Source organism: Chroicocephalus ridibundus, chromosome 1 (genome assembly GCF_963924245.1).
Source record: "Chroicocephalus ridibundus chromosome 1, bChrRid1.1, whole genome shotgun sequence".
Lineage (NCBI taxonomy): Eukaryota > Metazoa > Chordata > Aves > Charadriiformes > Laridae > Chroicocephalus > Chroicocephalus ridibundus.
This window is the reverse complement of record NC_086284.1, coordinates 95,839,358-95,858,107: the sequence shown is the minus strand read 5'-3', so window position 1 is coordinate 95,858,107 and position 18,750 is coordinate 95,839,358.

Below are 18,750 nucleotides of genomic sequence, written 5' to 3'. Positions count from 1 at the left end.
GAGAAAATGAGCTGAGGCTGACGGCTCTGGTGCTGAGGATGTGCATCTCCTGTGGGCGAGAGTGAACGCAACGTAGAAAACGATGCAGACCTTAAAAATGCAAATCTTAGGGCTATAAATTTACTACTCTACCCAAGGCAGTTGTTAGTTTTCCATATTTATTTATGATTCATTACAATCTGGATTTTTATAGATCTTCTACTTTAAGCTTTATATTTAATTGAACGAGAGTCCTGGTATCTTTCTGCATGCGTTTATGTGGTTTTCATTAACTACTGTGCAATCTAAGAAAGATCTTTGTTAACCAAAAATAAGGAATGTTTGTTAATGTTTAATGGAAACAATAACAATAAAATTACACAACGATAATTAAAACCACCCCAACCGTAAAAGCTCCTACTTAATGAATCATATTAAGAGAGGGTTCAAGCATGTATTTATGATCTGGGTTGTGATTTATGGGCTAAATCCTGCCCTCGTATGCCTGCATGAGGCTTTCACTGATTTCCATGGGGGCAGCACGTGCAGCGGAAGGAGGCAAATTTTGGATGCGTGCTGATTCAGTGCTGCCAGAAAAGAACATTATTTTACCCTGACACAGTATATGCAGAACTAAAATGTAACCCTCCTCCCTCCGCCATTAAAACCAGAAAGAATATGAAGCATGACGTTGCCGTGTGCGCTGGCGCGCTCCTGGTAACTGGCTATTGGGAGCTTTTCCAATGGACGGCCCAAACTCCCAGCAGTGATTTATCACTAATTGTCGCAATGGACCTAGAGCTGCAAGCGGTTTGCAGGGGAAATAATAACTGACGTTGGCAAAACCACTTTCTCAGGCAGTTTGCAGGACCCAGCCTATTGCACAGCATCGCACATTCAAGACCTGGGTTCTCTCTTATGCTGAAATTTCTCTCTGCCATGCTGGGAGCAGAAAAGGCTTGCAGTAGGTGCAGCCCTCGCTTGCTTCTGAGGCTGATTGACTTTTCCTGCATGGAGTAAATGGGCCTTAGGGCATAAGCGAATCAGACCCAAAACGTTTCTGATTTGCGCGGAAGAGTCAAGAAAGACAAGGCAGTATTCATGAAACTAATAAGACATTATGACATTAATGATTTTTAATTAGTCAGATATAGATTTTTTTTTAATCTGGATACTTTTAGGGCACAAGCGGGTAGATGTGCAAGTAATATCACCAGGCATAGCACTTTGGAGGTATGTACAAAAAAAGACTGTTTTTAGAAAGATGACCTATCTCCATCTATTCCAGAGCGAGCAGAACTGCAATCTTATTTAACAAACTCCCTATGGCTGCATGGCAGAGCTGCAAACTTGCACCGGGGCGGGGGGGAATTTAATTTTAAAAGCCTGCGAGCAGTAATGAGCGTGTCGCACAGGGCAGGCTCCGTGTGTCTCTAAGATCTCACGTGCCTCTGCTCGGCCGCAGAGCGCCCTCTCCATCCCTCCCTCCATCCCCAGGAGATGCTGGGTCCCGGCTGTGTCCCCCCGCTGAAGCCAGCGTCACCTCCCCCGGCTGAAGTTATTTTGCAGAGCGAGCCCTGGACCCGAGCGCGAGCGAGCAGGGTGGGGGAGGCTGCAGACCGTGCTGCTTGCGCTTGTTTGCACAGGCTGCCAACGCAACTCGGAGACTTATTTTTTAAAAAATGGAGCCCCCTAATGTCTATTTAAACCAGTAAAAATATACATCCCCTTCAGCCTTCCAGCCGGAGCCCTGGCCCCTCAGAAAGCCGCTCTGGGCTTCTTCAATTAGCAAATACGAAGCAAGCGCCCTCCTTTCCCAGCACAATGCAGGCTGCCACTATTATCCCTGGCCTCCCAATTATCTCCGAGAATCTTTCACTTAATGAAGTTTCTCTCCCTCCCCTTCCTGGCTCCCCAGACTCAGGGAAGCTTGCCGAACCAATTTAGCAAAACGTTGGGAAGAATAAAATGTAACTGCGTTTTCCTTTCTTTCTTTTGCCGTTTGGTCGGCAGCTCCCTGCTCTGTTCTCAGCTGTGTCCTTCAGAGCGGCGCAGATCAGAGCATGGAAATGCATATCTTGTGGGTGCCGGGAGATGTGAATCATGAAAATGGAGACAATTCCTTACCCTTGATCACAGTTTGCCCACTTTTTTATTAAAAGGGAGCCTTAAATAAAACTCTCACATCCGAACACCTCCAAAATTGGGAATCGGATCTAGGTTTTGATTGTAATTCTGCCACCGCCTATGACAGTAATGGGTCAAGCCAGGCTTCGAAGGCGAGCCATTACCTGGTGGTGTCCTGTCAAAACCCCAGCGTAAATCAGGCTGGGACTGCAGTGCCTCCAGACCAGCTTCCAGCCTTGCAATGTCACCTGGTCGTCTTTTATTTCCCACCCCCGCATCGTTCCTCTTTTCTGCTTTCTCCTCCCTTCTGTGGTCATCGCTGTATTTTGTCTGCTTTTTCAACTTTAACAGGATAGCTAACACTCCTTCTACTGCCTTGCCTAAAGATTTTTCCTTTCCAGGTCACCCCACTCTCTAATAGCTTCTACCTATGCTTTTAACAGCATTCCCATGATTAGGAGCAAAGAAGAAAAAGAAGTCTGCTTAGATTTTTTTTTTTTTAAATATGCCACATTGCTGCCATCGATCTTGCGTGTTGGCAACACAGTGTGTCTTATTTAACACCACATCTTTCATGAAAAGAGGCAAAGGCCTCCTTCGTCTTAACACCCCCTCCTCGCTGACAATCCTGGCAAGGATTTGAGCCCCCAAGAGCACCTACCACAATGCAGATTTCCCCGGTTTAAAACAAAGGCTTACCACCCCCAGGGATGCAACGTTTGTGGCATCTTCATGAGCTAGCCCTACGGAGGGATGCACGCAGCAAGGTCTGAGAAGAACTTAGCGTAGCCTGAGCTGCCAGGCCCGTGGGAGATACCAAAATTGGGATGGAAATTTCCTGAAATTTTATGAAAACTCACTGGAAAAAAAATAACTGGGCAGGATTGGTGGGAATCAGTTTGCAGACCTGGATGTCAGTGGACAGCTGGGTTTATGGCTGAACATTTTTCACCAGAAATGTCTTCCTCCCTGTGAAAATGCTGCGCTTTCCCTGAGAAACCAGATGTGCCACCCCCCTAATTTCCATTTGTGCTTTCTGACCCTGCATCCCTCATCTCTTCCTTGCCTCTGTGGTCCATCCTCTGGGCACAGCCCTGTCCCTGTCCCTTTCCCGTGGGTTACTGCTGCTGCAGCCATGACACACCATCCACCATCACGGGGCACCGAATCGAGCCTGGAGTCCAGCTGGAAAACAAAAAGTGGGGTGAAACATGGGGGTGAGAGCTCTGATGAACTCCCTCTTCCAGGACTGCTGAACTTAAGCACTTGGGGGCCATTCTGGAGGACAGAACACCTCTTTCAGAATGGGGAGAATAAAAAATCACACTGAAAAATTATAGCTGGGTGGCAGCTCTTCCTCTCCTGTCCCCAGGGAAATCCTGACGTCTTTCAAATCAACCAGCTGGGCAGGACTTTATCTGAGGGCAGGTTCTGACCTTACCTGAGCCTTAGAGCGTGCTGCAGGAGAGCAAAATAAAGAGGCCGAGTCCCCAGCTGGCCTTTTCAAAGTGTAAGGGACATACTCCAGCCCAAAACGCGTTCCTGTTGCAGTTTATTCCAAACTCGGACCACGTGCAGACGCTGCCTGTTGGCACCTTGGACGCGTGGGTGCCTTTTGGAAAGTGGTGCTGGGGAGCTGGCAGCCAAAGCAAGGAAGTGATCCAGCACCTGGGAAGCCTGCGATGGGATTCTGCCGCTATTCCTGAGCCTGGAGACACAAGATGATGCTCCCAGGCTCAATTTTTGCCCGTCCTAGCTCTGGCTCTGCAGAAGCGGGAGTGCAATTTGCATGGGGAGCTGAAAGGTGGAAGTACAATAAGGGGATGTCAGGTACCAGCCACCAGCTGAGACCCCCCGAAAGCGCTGGTACACAGGGACAGCTGCCACCCCAGTGGGCTGCCGGCTGCCCCTGCCAGGGAAGGTGAAGTCCTCTGCAGGCAATCTGGGCTGCTGAAACCTGGGAGAAACTCCAGCTTAGGGGAAAAGCATGCTGGAAGAGGAGGGAGGAGAAAGCACCAGAGAAAGCAGTCCTTGACGAGCACATTTCCCGCTTTGATGGCCCTGGAGCTCAGCGCTGTGCCGGTGCTTAGCAGAGCAAAGGCAGGGAAATCAATTTGGCTGGAGCCAGTGCTGTTCCAGCCAGGCTCTGCGATCCCTTCCATCTACTGCCAAGGGTATTTTCCTCCTTTTCCTGCCACGTTGTCGAATGTGTCTCTTGATTTCAGTGCTCCCCTCTTCCTGGTTTGATTCCTCACCGTCCATCTCTCCAGGCTGCTTACCCAGCTCATGTCTCTGCGATGTAAAGGAGCCCGTGTTCCGAGCGTGCTGCCACCCCTGCCGCTGGGAATGGCCATGGGATGGCCATTCACTTGGTGGGCAGCTGCTCAGTGTCTCTCTCCATCCCTGCTGAACGCTGGGCTGCTCACGACGTTAGCTCCCAAACACTTCACTAACAGCCAGCAGCTGAGCCCCGTGGGGATTTTTGCTTCTCTTTGGAAAGGGCTGAGTCCAGCGGAGAGAGAGGAAACAAAACGATGGCAGATTTTGTCTCTACTTTCATGGCCAATTTGAACACTCGGTTTTCCCTTGTATTTCACACTTTGTATGCCCAGATTACGGCTCCCCTGCTTCCTGCCACAGCACGGAGTGTGGACCTAACCCTTCATCTCGCAAACTGGATACTCCACAAACAGAGACTTCATCACCCAGGTCCTGGCAAACCTGTACAAATTTTGGGTTAAGCCACTTTCCTAGCATTCAGTCTGAGTTCTGTGGCGGTGAGGGATACAAATTGGTGTGTCAAGCCTTTTGCCTTTATCCCGTGACTGTGACATCTCCTTCTGTCATCCTCATGACCAGTGGCCACTTTGGGCACTGAAGGATGCAGCAGTCCTGGTTGCAACAGCCTGATTCTCTGCACAAGCCCTCCTGCCTCTGCCAGCACTGTCCGTTTAGGTACCAGGGGATGGCATCTATTTCCCATTGGCTTTTCAGGCTTTTCTTCCTCTGTTGTGGAATGGCAGCAGCATTTCTTTCAAGAGCAGAAATGGGCACATGTCCAGTTCTGGATCAAAACTTGAGTTTTCCTTTTTTTTGGAAGCACCCATGCGTTTCCTCTTGTGATTTGATCGCTGGACCAGTAAGGGGGATTCAGAGAGCAGAGAAACCAACCTCCCTTGTTTTCCCTGCATGATGCTAAGGAGGTCCAGCCCCCAGCGCCCCCGGCCATGAGGGCTGAGGAGGTCTTGTTGCCTTTCCTACTTTCCCAGCATCTTAACCCAGAAATGAAGCCTACATCAGTATTGCTAAATAAAAGCGTGCAGGGTTTGATTCATGTTCCCAAGACAAGGGGCATTAAATTGCTCATATGTCAGTATTTCCTCTAAAGCAGAAGGGCTGTGCCTAAATAATATGGCCTTGGGTCTTCTCTGGGCCTGGAAGGAACCAGCCCTCGTGGTCCTAAAACGTGACTATGACCCCTTGCACATTTTTTTTCCCAGTTTAAAGCAACTGAAGTAACAGGAGGGATGTGTTTCAGCCCACCAGAGCTGACTTCTATGGTGTGAAAATTTATGCCATAGCACGAGGTACAGCTTAAAGGCTTAAGGGGTGGCTGAAGGTGCAAGGTTTGCTGTGGTAGCAGTGAAGATAGATAGTGGGGATAGCAGGAGGAGCCTAGGCTGACGTAGTGTTTGTCATCCCACCTTTTGGTGGTAAGCCCTGAACCCCTGTCGGTCCCCACTTTTAGGAGCGATCAGGTTGTGCCCCGGCAGTGCCTTGGAGAGCTCATACATGGGTATGCTCCGGGTCAGAGTCAAGGAGCAGAGGAAACATTCAGCAGTGGAGGTGATCCCGTGCCCCACGATCCAGCTCACTCCCTGGCTGTTCCTTTAGTGGTGTGCTTCTACCCCGAGGCAGCAGACCCACCTGCACAGGTCATTGGATGGCAGCCCTCCCTTTTGCATCCCCAGCATGGTCCAGGTTGCTTATTTTTTCTAGTTGCACTGTCAGCAGCTTTGGAAAAGGAAACGGGAGAAACTCCTCTGCAAACAAAGCTCCAAGCAGAAGGAAGGCTGCCAACCTTTAAATGGTGCTTTGGCCTAGCAGAACTTTTGGCAGTGATGTCCACCAGCTGAGATAATGGTGTGGCTAGTAGCCGTAGCAAACCGTTCTTCACCAGGCGAATCAGCATCTGGAGGGATTGGAGATACGCACATTGCCACGGGCTGAAGGTGACCATGGCCTCTTAACATGTGCTAACCAACCTCTCTCCCCCGGGGTGACCTGTGTGGCTTTCATCCCCATCTACTCCTGCTCCCTGTGTTAATGCCCTTTTTCATCCATCCCAGCTTGGGGGTGGAGATGCCTCTTTTGCATGCTAATGCTGGACACTTCCCATTCTATCCAGGCAGTGCCAGGAGGAGCATGGAAAACCCATGTCATACCATCAGTGTTTTCATCTCCAGCATCCAGCTCCTTTGCTGCCTTTGAGAGCCCAGAGGAGCAAGCGCAGGGAAAACCTGGCTCCATGGCGCTGCCCTGGTGCCAGGCCTGGCAGACCAGCCTGGACCTGCAGCCACTGCGGCCACCGCTTGCCCCGGGCTGTGCTGAGGCAGGGATGAAGGTTGCCCTTCAGAGAGTTAGGGCATACCCACACTTGGGTAAATTCGCACAGGGACAGCAAAATATGATTCCTTTTTGCCTGGCAAGTGCTGAGATCCCCGATCCAAGCCCTGAAAACACTCAAAAGAGGTGCTGGCAGAATGGTTTTAGCATCAACAAAACTGAAGTATTTTCTTCCAGCTCCATTCCGAGAGCCAGCTGAATCATTTTTTGAAATGTTTCCCTAAATATTCAGCCAGAGATGTGGAAAGCATCTGGGCAAATATGTAAAAAAGACGCATGAGAGGACTCTGATGTGTAATGCAGTGTCTTAGAGAAGGTTAGGTGCAGCTATCCCCACCTGCTCCGGCTCGACCGCACAGCCCCAACCTCTGCTTTTGTATAGTCTGGGTGTCCTTGACCAACACAGTCAACCTGCGGATGAAATGTCGTTATTTCTGCCACGGAGCAAACATTTCACAGGCTCGCTGTGACACTCGGTCATTTGTGTAGTTCTGAAGGATGGAAAGTGTTACACATGTGTTATGTATTATTATGAACTCAAAGAGTTTCTGATTTCTAGTACCATGAATGATAGTCACAGATGTATAAGGTTCCACATAGTTTATAACAGAGGTAGGCTAGAATAAGTATATCTTGAACTTTCTATCGGCTATTTTTAATTCAAAACCAGATCTGGAAGCGAGGTTCAGCCTTTGCTCTTTAGTTATCCAAATAATAAAATTAATACCAAACCCAGATGAACTTAGGAAAAGTTAAGGTTCAGATCATATCAAAGACTATACCTCAGGCCCAAATTTAACATGCTGATACTTTTTTCCCCTTGCTTTTAATCTATGTGAGGGACTTCCTCCTCCTTTTTACAGAAACCAGGTGTGTATTCTTTCCTGGCTGGAATTTCACTGCAAAGTGTATCCTGGTTTATGTGCCTGATCTTCGTTTCACAAAGCAAAAAAGGAAAAAGAAGCCAGTATTGCTTGCAAGTATTAAAATGGCAACGGTGGATGGGAGCGAGATTCAATGCAATAGAAAGCAGATTAGATTAAGCAAACTGTTGAAAATTTATTCTTCTGGTTAATTTTATCTGTAAAATTGTCCTAAAGACTAATATTGTCAATTCTCATTTGGCTCTGTAGGACCCTGCGTGAATCCAAATCCATCCTTTTTTGGCAGGCCTTTTTATCACCAGTAGTACAGTGACATCTAAGTGTCAAGAAGATGGGCCAGTCGGAGCATAGAAAATTGATTTGAGCAGCACCATCCCCCCTTGGCTGGCTGCAGATAAACAGTTCAGCTAATACGCTGCTCCCGACCTCTTTGGGGCTGTATTTGAATATGATCTCATACGGCAGCTGCTTCGCTGGAAACGCTGAAAGTAAAGTAGTCCCTGAGAAGTTTTGCTTTACTCTTGTGTTTTTAAAAGGTGGGGTAGAATATTTAAAAGACCTGACTTGCAACCACGAGGGCCTGACACGCGAAAGCCTATGTGCCATTTGCTGCTTCATGATTTTTTTTGTTAAACACTGAAGATAAAGGAAACTAGCCTACATTAGACATAAAGGTATGAAAGCACAGTTAAGCTATCTTGGCTCTTTTTCTTTCCCAAATCTCGCTCCCCAAACCACCCAAGTAATTGATATGCTTGAGACATTGTTTTAGAAACAATTTGCCTGAGTGCTGACAGCAATGGCGCTCCATCCATCCATCCATCCATCCATCCATCCATCCATCCATCCATCCATTCCTCCCTCCCTTCGAGCTGCTACCTTCCTGGCCGCAATCCCTCTCATTTCCACCATCAGAAAGGAGCTGAATGCATACAGCAGGAACCAAACGCTGCCCGTGAGTACTCCTCCGCCAGCCAGCTCTTGAAGTGAGGGCTGCAAAGGGGATGGGGAGATGAAGGCACCTCGTCCGTGGGCAGATGAGATGCTGCAGGGCCGCCACCGCTGGGGCTTGGAGGCCATGCTGCACTCGCAGGGGCTCCACGCTTCGGCCCCATCCCCAGTGTCAGGCGAGCCCCGGGCACAGGGCACAGGGACATTGGGGTGCGTCAGGCGGGCCGCTCCGAGCGGCGACATGCCAAGGGCACGGAGGCAGCTCTGCTCCCTGCGGGAAGGAGTGGGATTTCCTGTCTGCTTTGGGCCTCCGCCTGGTTTTGGATGAGGGAGCGATTGAGCACAGAGGGAGGCAGGGAATATGTAAAAAGGCAGAGCCCGCCGCTCGGCTCTCTCTTCTTTTCTTCCCGTTTTGAGATCAGGGGACTGGAGCGCTCCTGCCATTCATCTTCCCTCCCGCCTGCTCCCAGGGCTGCTGTGCTCCACGCAGTTTCTTCGAGTGCTGTCATCCCCGCAGCATCCGAGTGCCTTCCAGTAGGGCATTACGCGAAGTGACTAACATCTGTCACATGTGGCTCATTCTTTCCCTCAATCAGCCTCAATCAGCTTTTCTGCAGGCAGCACTTCCTATCTGCAAATAACAGCCATCACGGCGGCTGGCAGGATGGATGCTCTCTCCTCCGCTTCTCCTTTCCTAGCTTTATCCTGATTTTCTCCCATTGCTTTTCATTCCCTGTTGTTTTCTTCCTGCTCACCACCACTGCCATTATTTGCCTTTGTCTTCCATGTCCCCAACAAATCTCTCATCTCTTTTCTTATCCCATTCCTTCATCCCTTTCATCTTTCTTCTATTTCCCCCCACAACCACCTTCCTCTTCCCCTCTTCCCACCGTGCTACCACCCCTTCGCCTCCCATTTTCCCCGTGTCCTGTACTGGGAGAGCTGGACAGTACTGCCTCCGCCCCAGGTTGTGTTGTGCTGGTAGGAGAAACCTTGCAGCCTGCTAGGTCTCCCCAGCACCTGGGACTTCTTCCTTTTGTCAATGCCCTTCATACGCTGGTTCAAACGAAAGGCACGTGGAACCAGAGGTAGCCAGGTGTGGTCACACGCACAAGGTTCTACCCACCGTCTCGGAAGCAGACCATGATTAGGAAGCAGAAGGCTGTTTGCACCCCTGGCCTGCTCCTACCGTGCTGGCGGCTTTGACAAGGCTCCTTGTCCCCAGTGCCTTGTTCTTGCCTTCTGTAAAATGGGGACAGTGCTACTGGCTGCTTGGGCTGAGCGTTTGAGGTTAGACGAAACCCTGAGGGCAGAGCACAGATCCCAAGCCCTTCTCTAGCCATGACCAGGATAACACTGCGGGTGGCTGAGTCGAGCTAACTCAAACTTAAATTTGACCTCCCATTCCAAGCAAAGCAAATGCCTCGGTCGCTTTCCCTGCCTTCGAGACAGAAAACAATGCCTGAATTAAACATGAGAGCAGAGGTGCCCTCCTCGGTCATCACATTCAATCCCTTGCTATGGGCGGACGAGGTGCCCTATAATCCCTTTCACAAACGTATTGAGTTGGATGTTAAAAACAGGCAGTTATTATCCTTCCCCCACAAAACAGCTGATGCTTCAGAATTTAGATGTGTGAGAAAGAAGCACAAGATGCTTTTTTTTTCTCAGCTGAAATTTCAGCAATAAGGGAGAAAATTTATCGGAAAATTCCAATATCCTGCTCTTACTGAGCCATCAGAAAAGTTTGGATTTGAGATGCGGGTCATTTTCTTTATTAAAAAAAATAGGCATATAGGCATACAGAGAATTACTTATTTGTGGGTAATCTGTACAGTTTTTCTACAATACTATCTTAGATGGACAAATAGCAAGAGAGAGCCTGTTTACTGGCAGATGCTTTAACAAGAGCATCGCCCGCACAGCCCTCTCGTTTAGCAGAGACATTTGGTCCCACACCTGCTCGCTTCCAATCTATTACACAGCATCTTAGCACCGGCTGCAATTTTTGCAGGCTGAAGTTGACCCGCTTGTGCCGACTTTAACCAACGGTCAGCCAAGAGGAGACAGTTTTAAAAAAATCAAAACATTTTGTGATTACAAACATTTTGCCTCTTCATTTTAAATGTTGTCTTGCTTCCAAACTTGCTTGTATCTCCCCTTTCCCCGTGGGAGTTGAGTAGAAAGCCCTGCTTGCTGGGCTGAGCCTGAAGGACATGTCCCTTCCCTCACCTTCAGTTTTTTGTTGTGGATGGTGAATCAGTGAAAACCAAAATGTTCCCACAGCTCTAATCTTTGTTTCTAAGTGGTGTGCGCTGAAATGCAGATGCCTGGCCTCTGCTATAGCTCGGCACTGCGGTCCCACAATCAATGTGAGCGGTTGTACATTGTTTCCCGTCCTATCCCCTGTCTGCGGTGGGTACAACCATCATCAGTCTGCACTTGTCGGGTTTCCAGATGCTGGCAGCAGGATGAGAAGACAGGTTTGGGAGTATCTATTTCTGACCTACTCAACGTTTCCAGTGAATTCACACCCAGGAAAATCACATCTCTCGCGCTTAGGGCTGATGAAGACTTGGCACAGGTCATCCCCCCGCTGGGACGCAGCAGTATCCTCAAGCCAACTGGAGATGGTGGAAAGCAGCCCCCAGCCAGCCAGCTGAGGGATGCAGCCCTGAGCTGCGGCATGAGGCATTGCTGCTCTCTGGCACAGGGCGGGTGCCTGAGGGGGATGCCCAGAGACACGGAGCAAGTTGGAGGTGCCTCCCTTCGACAGCCAGCACCTTCCCCCTCATTCCTCCTCAGCTCCGGGCAGCTGGCCTCTCTCCCAGGGCTTCTTTCTTGCAAGCCCATGGCCAGCTGGTGGTGAGTGGGGATCAACAGGAAAGCAGCGTCCTGGCTCTGTGCTTTGGCACCAGACTCCTGGTGTCTCGTCAGCTCGGCCACTAGCAAGCATGCAGGCGGCAGGGAGGAGCAGAGCACCCCCTGGGAGCTAAGGCTCCTTTTGGGCAGGTACCAGTCCCGGCACCGCCACGAGCCAGGCTCGCTTGGGGAGAAGCCAAGAGGCAGTGGGGAAAAGCACGGTTGCCTCTTGTTCTTCCTTTCCCGATGCGGCTGCGCTGATGCCGAATTCAGGGTGTCGCCTCAGCTGGTGCAGATACCATCTCGATGGAGAGGCTCCTTCCTGCCGCGCAGGGAACTCGCCTTATTAGACTGATAAGATTTGTATTTGTTGTCGCTTTGTCACCTCCGCAGCGGTGCGGGGTGGCGGGAGCGGGCTGCTCTGCTGTCGGAGGCGGCGGCACTCCTCCCGTTGAGGCTACATCTGAACAGGTGTGTGCCAGATGCTGTCCCACACGCCCTCCCTGCGCCCACATCCCGGGAAATCCTTATCCGTACAAAGAGCTCATGGGACGCCAGGAGACCTGTGAGGCAGCAGATCCGTGCCTTTCCCGGGAATCTGGGAGTCGGGGCTGCCACAGCCTGATCCTTCTCACGCCGCTTGTGTAAGACGGTGTAAATCCTCTGCTCTTACGGAGTTAGAGCACCGCAGAGCGGGGACCGGGGAGGGGAGAAGCGAGCTTAGCACGCTGAATTACGCTGCCAGCGCCACGCTCGCAGCATGACAGGCAAAGGGACTCGCTCTTACGCCTGATTTCTCTCCTCGGCAGAAGAAAGGAGTGTCAGGAAAGGAAATCAGGGTTAATCCAGGCAGCCGGCTCAATGGCTGGCACGGGTGCGCGTCTGTCCTTTGTACTGTCAGCTTGCAGCAATATCACACTCGTGCAGAGGGTGTTGCTCTGGGGCATCGGTGTAGAAAGAGCCAATCAAACCCTATTTATCAGCTTTGCCTTCTCAAAGGCCGAGCTGACGCAGCACTGGATTTTTATTTTACCGATTTAACACCAGGATTTATGGGTCGTATCCAACCGCACATTGCAGGGCACCACCTAAATAAGTATTTATCACGTTGGAAGGGGCCCAGAAGGCAAGCGGTGTGCTTAGCACTGTGTAGCCCCTCGTCCTTAAGTCAGCTGCGTGCCGGCAGCCTGACTGTCGCAAGGAGAGCTCACCCCTCAATTTTACATTGCTGCGGATGGGCTGGTGAGTGGTCTGTGCCAGGGACACACATCCATCAATTCAGCAGCCGTCGGGGATGCTCTCCCTGTGAGCACCATGCCTTGAGGCACCCAGGGCTTCGCTGGGAACCTGAAGCCATCCACAAACCCACTCCAGCCCAGCACCAGGCACCCTGTATCTGTGGCAGTGGTGTAAACGGAAGAAAAGCTGGTTGATGTTGCTTGAAAATGCGTGGGGTTTCCTCGTCTGCATGGGGAGTGAGGCTTGTGCATGAGCTGTTGTTTCCTCCTGACTGGGGGGTTGGACTAGATGACCTTTAAAGGTCCCTTCCAACCCAACACGTTCTATGATTCTGTGATTCTATGATTGACTGTGCTCCAAGGAAGCGCTTAACCACCTTTAGTCTGCAAGGCAGGGAGCTGCTCCTGGAGGAGAACGGGAATGGGGCAAATAAAGGCTTGGGGAAAGCCAATACAGCTGGTGTGCGTGGGGGTGGTATTTTGATGCCTGACACATAGGCTGCTGATGCATTTCTTCATTTACTCGGCACTATCTGCTGTGCGTCCCAGCCTTCTCACTGCCGACTGATGATACCTCCCTTTGGCCATCAGGCAGGCAAAAGATGAAAATTGTCTTATTGCTTTTGATATATCACTGTGATAGGATTCCGTGGAGCCTTTGCTGGGGAAGAACTGGTGGTTCACATTTCTGCTCTCTTCTTTGTTTGCTCTACTTAATGGGCATTAAGACATGAGCTAAATTGCTCTCCCTGTCCTTACGCTCCTTGTACAACTTTGAGTTGCTGCATTTTCCCCATGTGCAGGATACAGTGGAAAGCAGAAGTGAAGACCTCCATGCTAATTTCCCAGTGAAGAAGATAGGAGCATGAGAAATTCCTGCCTTAAAATGAAAATATCCTTCTCCCTTCAGCCACATCATTTAAATAAACTACTGCTCCAGCTTTCTGTGCCTATTTCTTTGTTTCTGCTCTGTTATTTACTGGCCTAGACCAGCATGGGAGGAAGAGGTGTCTGATATATTGAGGTTCATTTCTTTGCACAGATAAGCATTTCTTTCCTTTATTCCACACTCCCCCTTTTTTTATACCCCTCGAGCTTTCTGTTCTCCCAGTAATAAGAAATCCCGCAACAGACTTTTGTCTTTAAGCCTTTGGTTACACCTCGCATCCTCTCCGACTTCAAGGATACGACTCAAATGCAACGCGGGATGGATTCAGTCTGAACCAGAGGAAACCAGTTGCGATACCAAGGTGCCCTCCCCCAGGGATTGATCCGCAGCTCCAGTGGCCATCAGCATGCTCCGGGGGTGTCTCCTGCTAGCCCCCGGAGTCAGAGCCCAGGGAAAGGGCAGAAGAGATTCATTAAAAACCCACCACCGTGCGCTGGTGCGCAAGCCTGAATGAATGTCACCGTTTTCATTACGGAAAAAGAGAGACCAAAGAGAAAACGTGACAAAGTACATCTCGCCTGGCTGTTGATCTTTAAGCAACAGCGTGATTAGCAGCGTCTTCCCTTTACATTTCAAAGCGCGGGAGCACAATGGCAGGGAGATAAACATCCAGAGGTGCTGCCTGCTGAAAGACATCTTTCTGACAGCGCTTACGGCTCCTGCCTCCCTCACCGGAAAGAACATGAGGTTTTAGTCAACGATGAAAGAGAAAAAGCCACACTTTATCTACGGTAAACAGTTGCCTATTTGTATTTGTTTTTCTCCTAGTGAGTTCCATCTTTGAAACGGCGTTCCCTTGCCATCCTTGTGCAGCCGGGAGCCTGAAGCCGCTTTCCCACGGACTTACAGGGCCCCGACTCCTTCTCCGAGGGAGCTGCAGCTGCTGGGAAAAATAAAACATCCCTGACTCCTCTCTTCCCCTTTACTGGCGACTTTGCCTTTCTCCCCTCCGCCTCCCAGGAAGAGGCCGAAGCTGGTCCCACGAGGTGGGCAAAAGCCAGCAACCCTTCGTGCTTCCCCAATCAAGAAAACGCAGCCCAGCTCCCTTACTCGAGAGTTATTGGCTATGACAGCTGCATCAGCTTAGACAGGATTAAAAAAAGAAAAAGAAATAAATAGGAAAAAAGAGAAGAACCCTCCCCGCTTCGGAAATTACTCGCAAAGTCACCTTTTTAATGCTAACACACACAAAACGCGCTCAGCCACTGATTTCAGCAGACCATATGCTGCCACTGCTGCTGGCCAGGTCCTAAGGGATGAATTTTTTTCCCCTACAGCAAGCCTCCAGAAATGTCATAGAAATTTATATGCTTATTCACAGAGCCGATAAAGCAGAAAACCGGTGTTTCAGCTATTTTTGTTTTGCTTTGCAGATGGACAGTAAAAAGCATAAATCTCCTTCCCACCACCCTAACACCCTGCCTTGGCTCCCTCTTTTGTGCCGAACCACCGGCCCAGAGGGACTTGCCCGTGATCCGAAAGCCAGCCCTCCTCTTCACTCAAAGAGGAGCAGCAAGGCGAAGCAGCGGGAATCTCCCACGACGTTGCCAGTGCTTCCACTGCTGAGCTCAGGGCACAATTTTCTGCGCAGCCACCAAGGCGGGACAGCTTTTTTTCCCCCCCCTCATCTTTCATGGAGAAAGAAAAGCAATCCGCACGCCCTGGGGCTGTCACTGTTCCAAACCCTCCCCGTGTTAGTGCCCCAGCTCTAACAAAATGCATGGCGTCCTCCCATGACGTTATCTGATGTATGTCCCGATTACGGCCCTGTGCCGCACACCTCCATAAATCAGGGCAGAGCCTCGGGGGGAGCCCAGCTGACCCCCTCCTGAAGCACGTGCGGGTTGCAGACCCAGCTGATATTTTTAGAGACGTTTGACGTTTAACCTCAGGAAAAGCAATAGGCGGAGGGGATGGAGGGGGAACCGCGGCTGAATCTCCCTCCCAGCTATATTTACAGTCACAGCGTGGGATGGAGCTTGCAGCCCATTGGAAAACCTGCCTTGCACAACACATCACCAGGGAAATTTAGGATTAGCGAATGAGGCCTGTTGACTTGCTGGCTGAAGGAGGCGGCAGGAGGACTCATGGCTGAGGGCAGGAGGTGGTTATATTTCAGTTGATGGCCCTGCAGCTCCCAGGGGAATTTTCCTGGGAGTCGTCCCCTCCCTGATCCAGCGTTTCCCACGCCGTTGCTGGGAGCGCGGCAGGCAGCATTTTCTTCTCCAGGCAGGGCAAGCTTGGGTCCCGCTGAAACCCATCAGTACCAGCATCAGCCTCGGTGCCTCCCCATCGCTGCTAGAGGGGCTCATTGTCCCCCTGTCCTGGTAGAGCCCCTCCTGCGCGGATGGACACCGGGAGCTGGGAAGCGGTGGCAGGGGCACTGCTCATCAGCCATTCAGCTTTGAGCCTGGTCCCCGGGGCTCCAGGTGTTATTGCGGTACCGACACCCCCGGGGACAGAGAGGGTGGCACCGCTTGTCCGCACAGCGGCAGCAAAAAGGTGCTGCCTTCAACAGGCGCACCATGCTGGAGAGCGGGGAAGTCAGGAATAAACCCAAACCCAGCGGGAAGAGAGGAATGCACCTCTGTGCCTCACGCAAGGAGCCTGGCGGTTTAGGCAGACCGCCATCCCGACTAATAACAGCAGGCCAAATATTTAGCTAAGATCTTACGATAGCGAGGAGCTCAGCAGAAGGAAGCCTGCAGAAAGCAGGCGCTTTCCCTCCAAAGTCTGTTTTCTCCTTATTTAAAACGGAGGAAATAGGTCAGCTGTCGTATCCGCCAAGGTCAGAAGCTCAATTTGTATTTCGGAGCCCAGGAAAGGTGAATGCACCAGAGCTACATCCCTGATGGAAACAATCACTCATTCTAATAAGGCTGGCAGAGGCTGGAGCCTGCCTTGTTCAGATACAATTATTACAGCCCGGGTGTCAGATTACTGAATCTATTAGCCGGGAATCAGCTGTTATTTCAGAGTAAGACAGCTATCCTACCCGCAGTTGTGATGTACATCATGCATGACGCCCGCGTCCAGCTTATCCCGCTGGTACGGAGAGGCGGGAGGGGGGCAGGACCACCTACGCCGCTACGGGAAAAGCCCATGGTGGTGACCTCTGGACTCAGCCACATCTATCAGATCGTGACAGCGGCATCGTGATGATTGGGGAATATTGTTACCGAATGACTCGATTTTCCGAGAGGGAGGAGATCCTGAACTTGTGGTAAATGCTGCGCACGGATGTGGTGCAGGCTGAGTGTGTCCCTGAGTGTGTCTGGAGAGAGCTGGGGGTAAGGACCTGGTGCCAGTGCTTGTTTCTGCCCCAGAAGTGTTCAGGGAAGCCTGAATGGGGAAGGAGGGGAGTCAGTGGGGAGCTCTTTGTGCGGGAGCTAAAGTAAGAATCACCTGTATCCAAGAAGAAATACAAATTGCTGGTTAACAGAGCATTCCCACCCCAAAGCACAGTTTAAAAAAAATAATCATCTGTGCTATTTTAGCAAGGATAAGAACCATGCCTGTGTGTCTCTGGTGAAGCCTCTCTCAGAGCAAGCCCAGCCACCCTCAGAGACAGCACGGAGCAGGCGGATGCCCAGGGCCCCCCCCGCTCTGTGTCTCTTCCTGGCAGCAGGCAGTTTTGCTGGTGATGCCCTCCCAACCCCTTTTTATCTGTCCCCCAGATCACCTTCCACTCTGCAGTATGCCACAAACCATTTTAGCTCCATCCCTGACATCGCTGGTTCAGTGGGATGTATCCAAGCTCCCCGTCTCTGTCCCATCAATGCACAGATGCTAGAAGTTGCAAAACTTGATGTTTTATGCTTCTTAATCCCTATCTTCATTTTAAGCACTCTCTTCCTGTCCTAGGGAACACGGTATTTTCCACGCAACCCAAACTCTCACCCAGTGAACCTCGGTGTCCCTGTTGTGGTTTAACCACAGACAGCAACTAGGACCACACAGCCACTCACTCCCCCCTCCCTGCAGGGCAGGGAGAAGAGGGAGAAAAGGAGAGGAAAGGAAAAAAACTGGTGGGTTGTGATAAAGACAATTTAATAGAACAATAACAGAAAAAGAAAATAACAACAATAATAATAATGGTAAAAGAATATACACAGAATCACCAAATCACAGAATGGTAGGGCTTGGAAGGGACCTCTGGAGATCATATAGTCCACCCCCTGCCAGAGCAGGGTCACCTGGAGCAGGCTGCACAGGAATACAAAATAAAGTGATAAAACACAAGTCACCCCCACCCGATGATCGTTGCCCAGCCCATCCTGAGCAGTGATCGTGGATTCCTGGCCCCCTCGCCAACCCTAATTAGTACACTGAGCGTGGCATCTATGGTATGGAATATTCCTTTGGCCAGCTTGTGCTGCCTACGCTCCCTCTCAGCTTCTACGGGAAGCTGAAAAAGTCCTTGACTAATGTAAACATCACTTAGCAACAACTAAACCAGTATGTGTTATCAGCATTCTTCTCATGCTAAGCCCAAAACACAGCAGCTACTAGAAAGAAAATTAACTCTATTCCACCTGAAACCAGGACAGTCCCCCAGGAAGGGCACAGGGAGCAGGAAAGTGACAGGAGGAGGAAGTCAAGTCAGGGTCTCTGGGCTGTATGTGCTAATTGTCGCTTCGCTGTTTTTGCCCTGTTAATTCTCCATGTTTGCACCACTGCTCTTTTATTTTATTACCATGAGAAAGCGCTCATCATATCGAGAGGCTGGCTTTGGGACAGGTTTCCCACGAAGCTGGGACAACAGCAGCCTGAATCATGCAGCGCAGAGGGACTGTAGGTGCTCATGAAAAACCACCAAAGCAAGGGTAAGGCTGTGGGGCGCAATCTATTCACTTATGAAATGCAGCTGCGGGCGAGGGGAACGGGATCTCTGGCTGGGTTAATGGCGAGGAGCCGGCCGGAGGATAAAGAAAGTTGCTCCACCTGCTGACAGAGTGATTAAAGGCCGTGGTAGTATCCGCAGATGTCTAGGAAGGGCACATCAGGCCTGTCTCGGGAGGTCGTTTCATTGACTGCACGAGCAACTACATCTTGGAACAACTAGTTTTGGCATTGGCACAGTAGAAGACAAGTTTCAGGTTAGTGAGATGTGACCAGTGAGTGTCGATGGAAA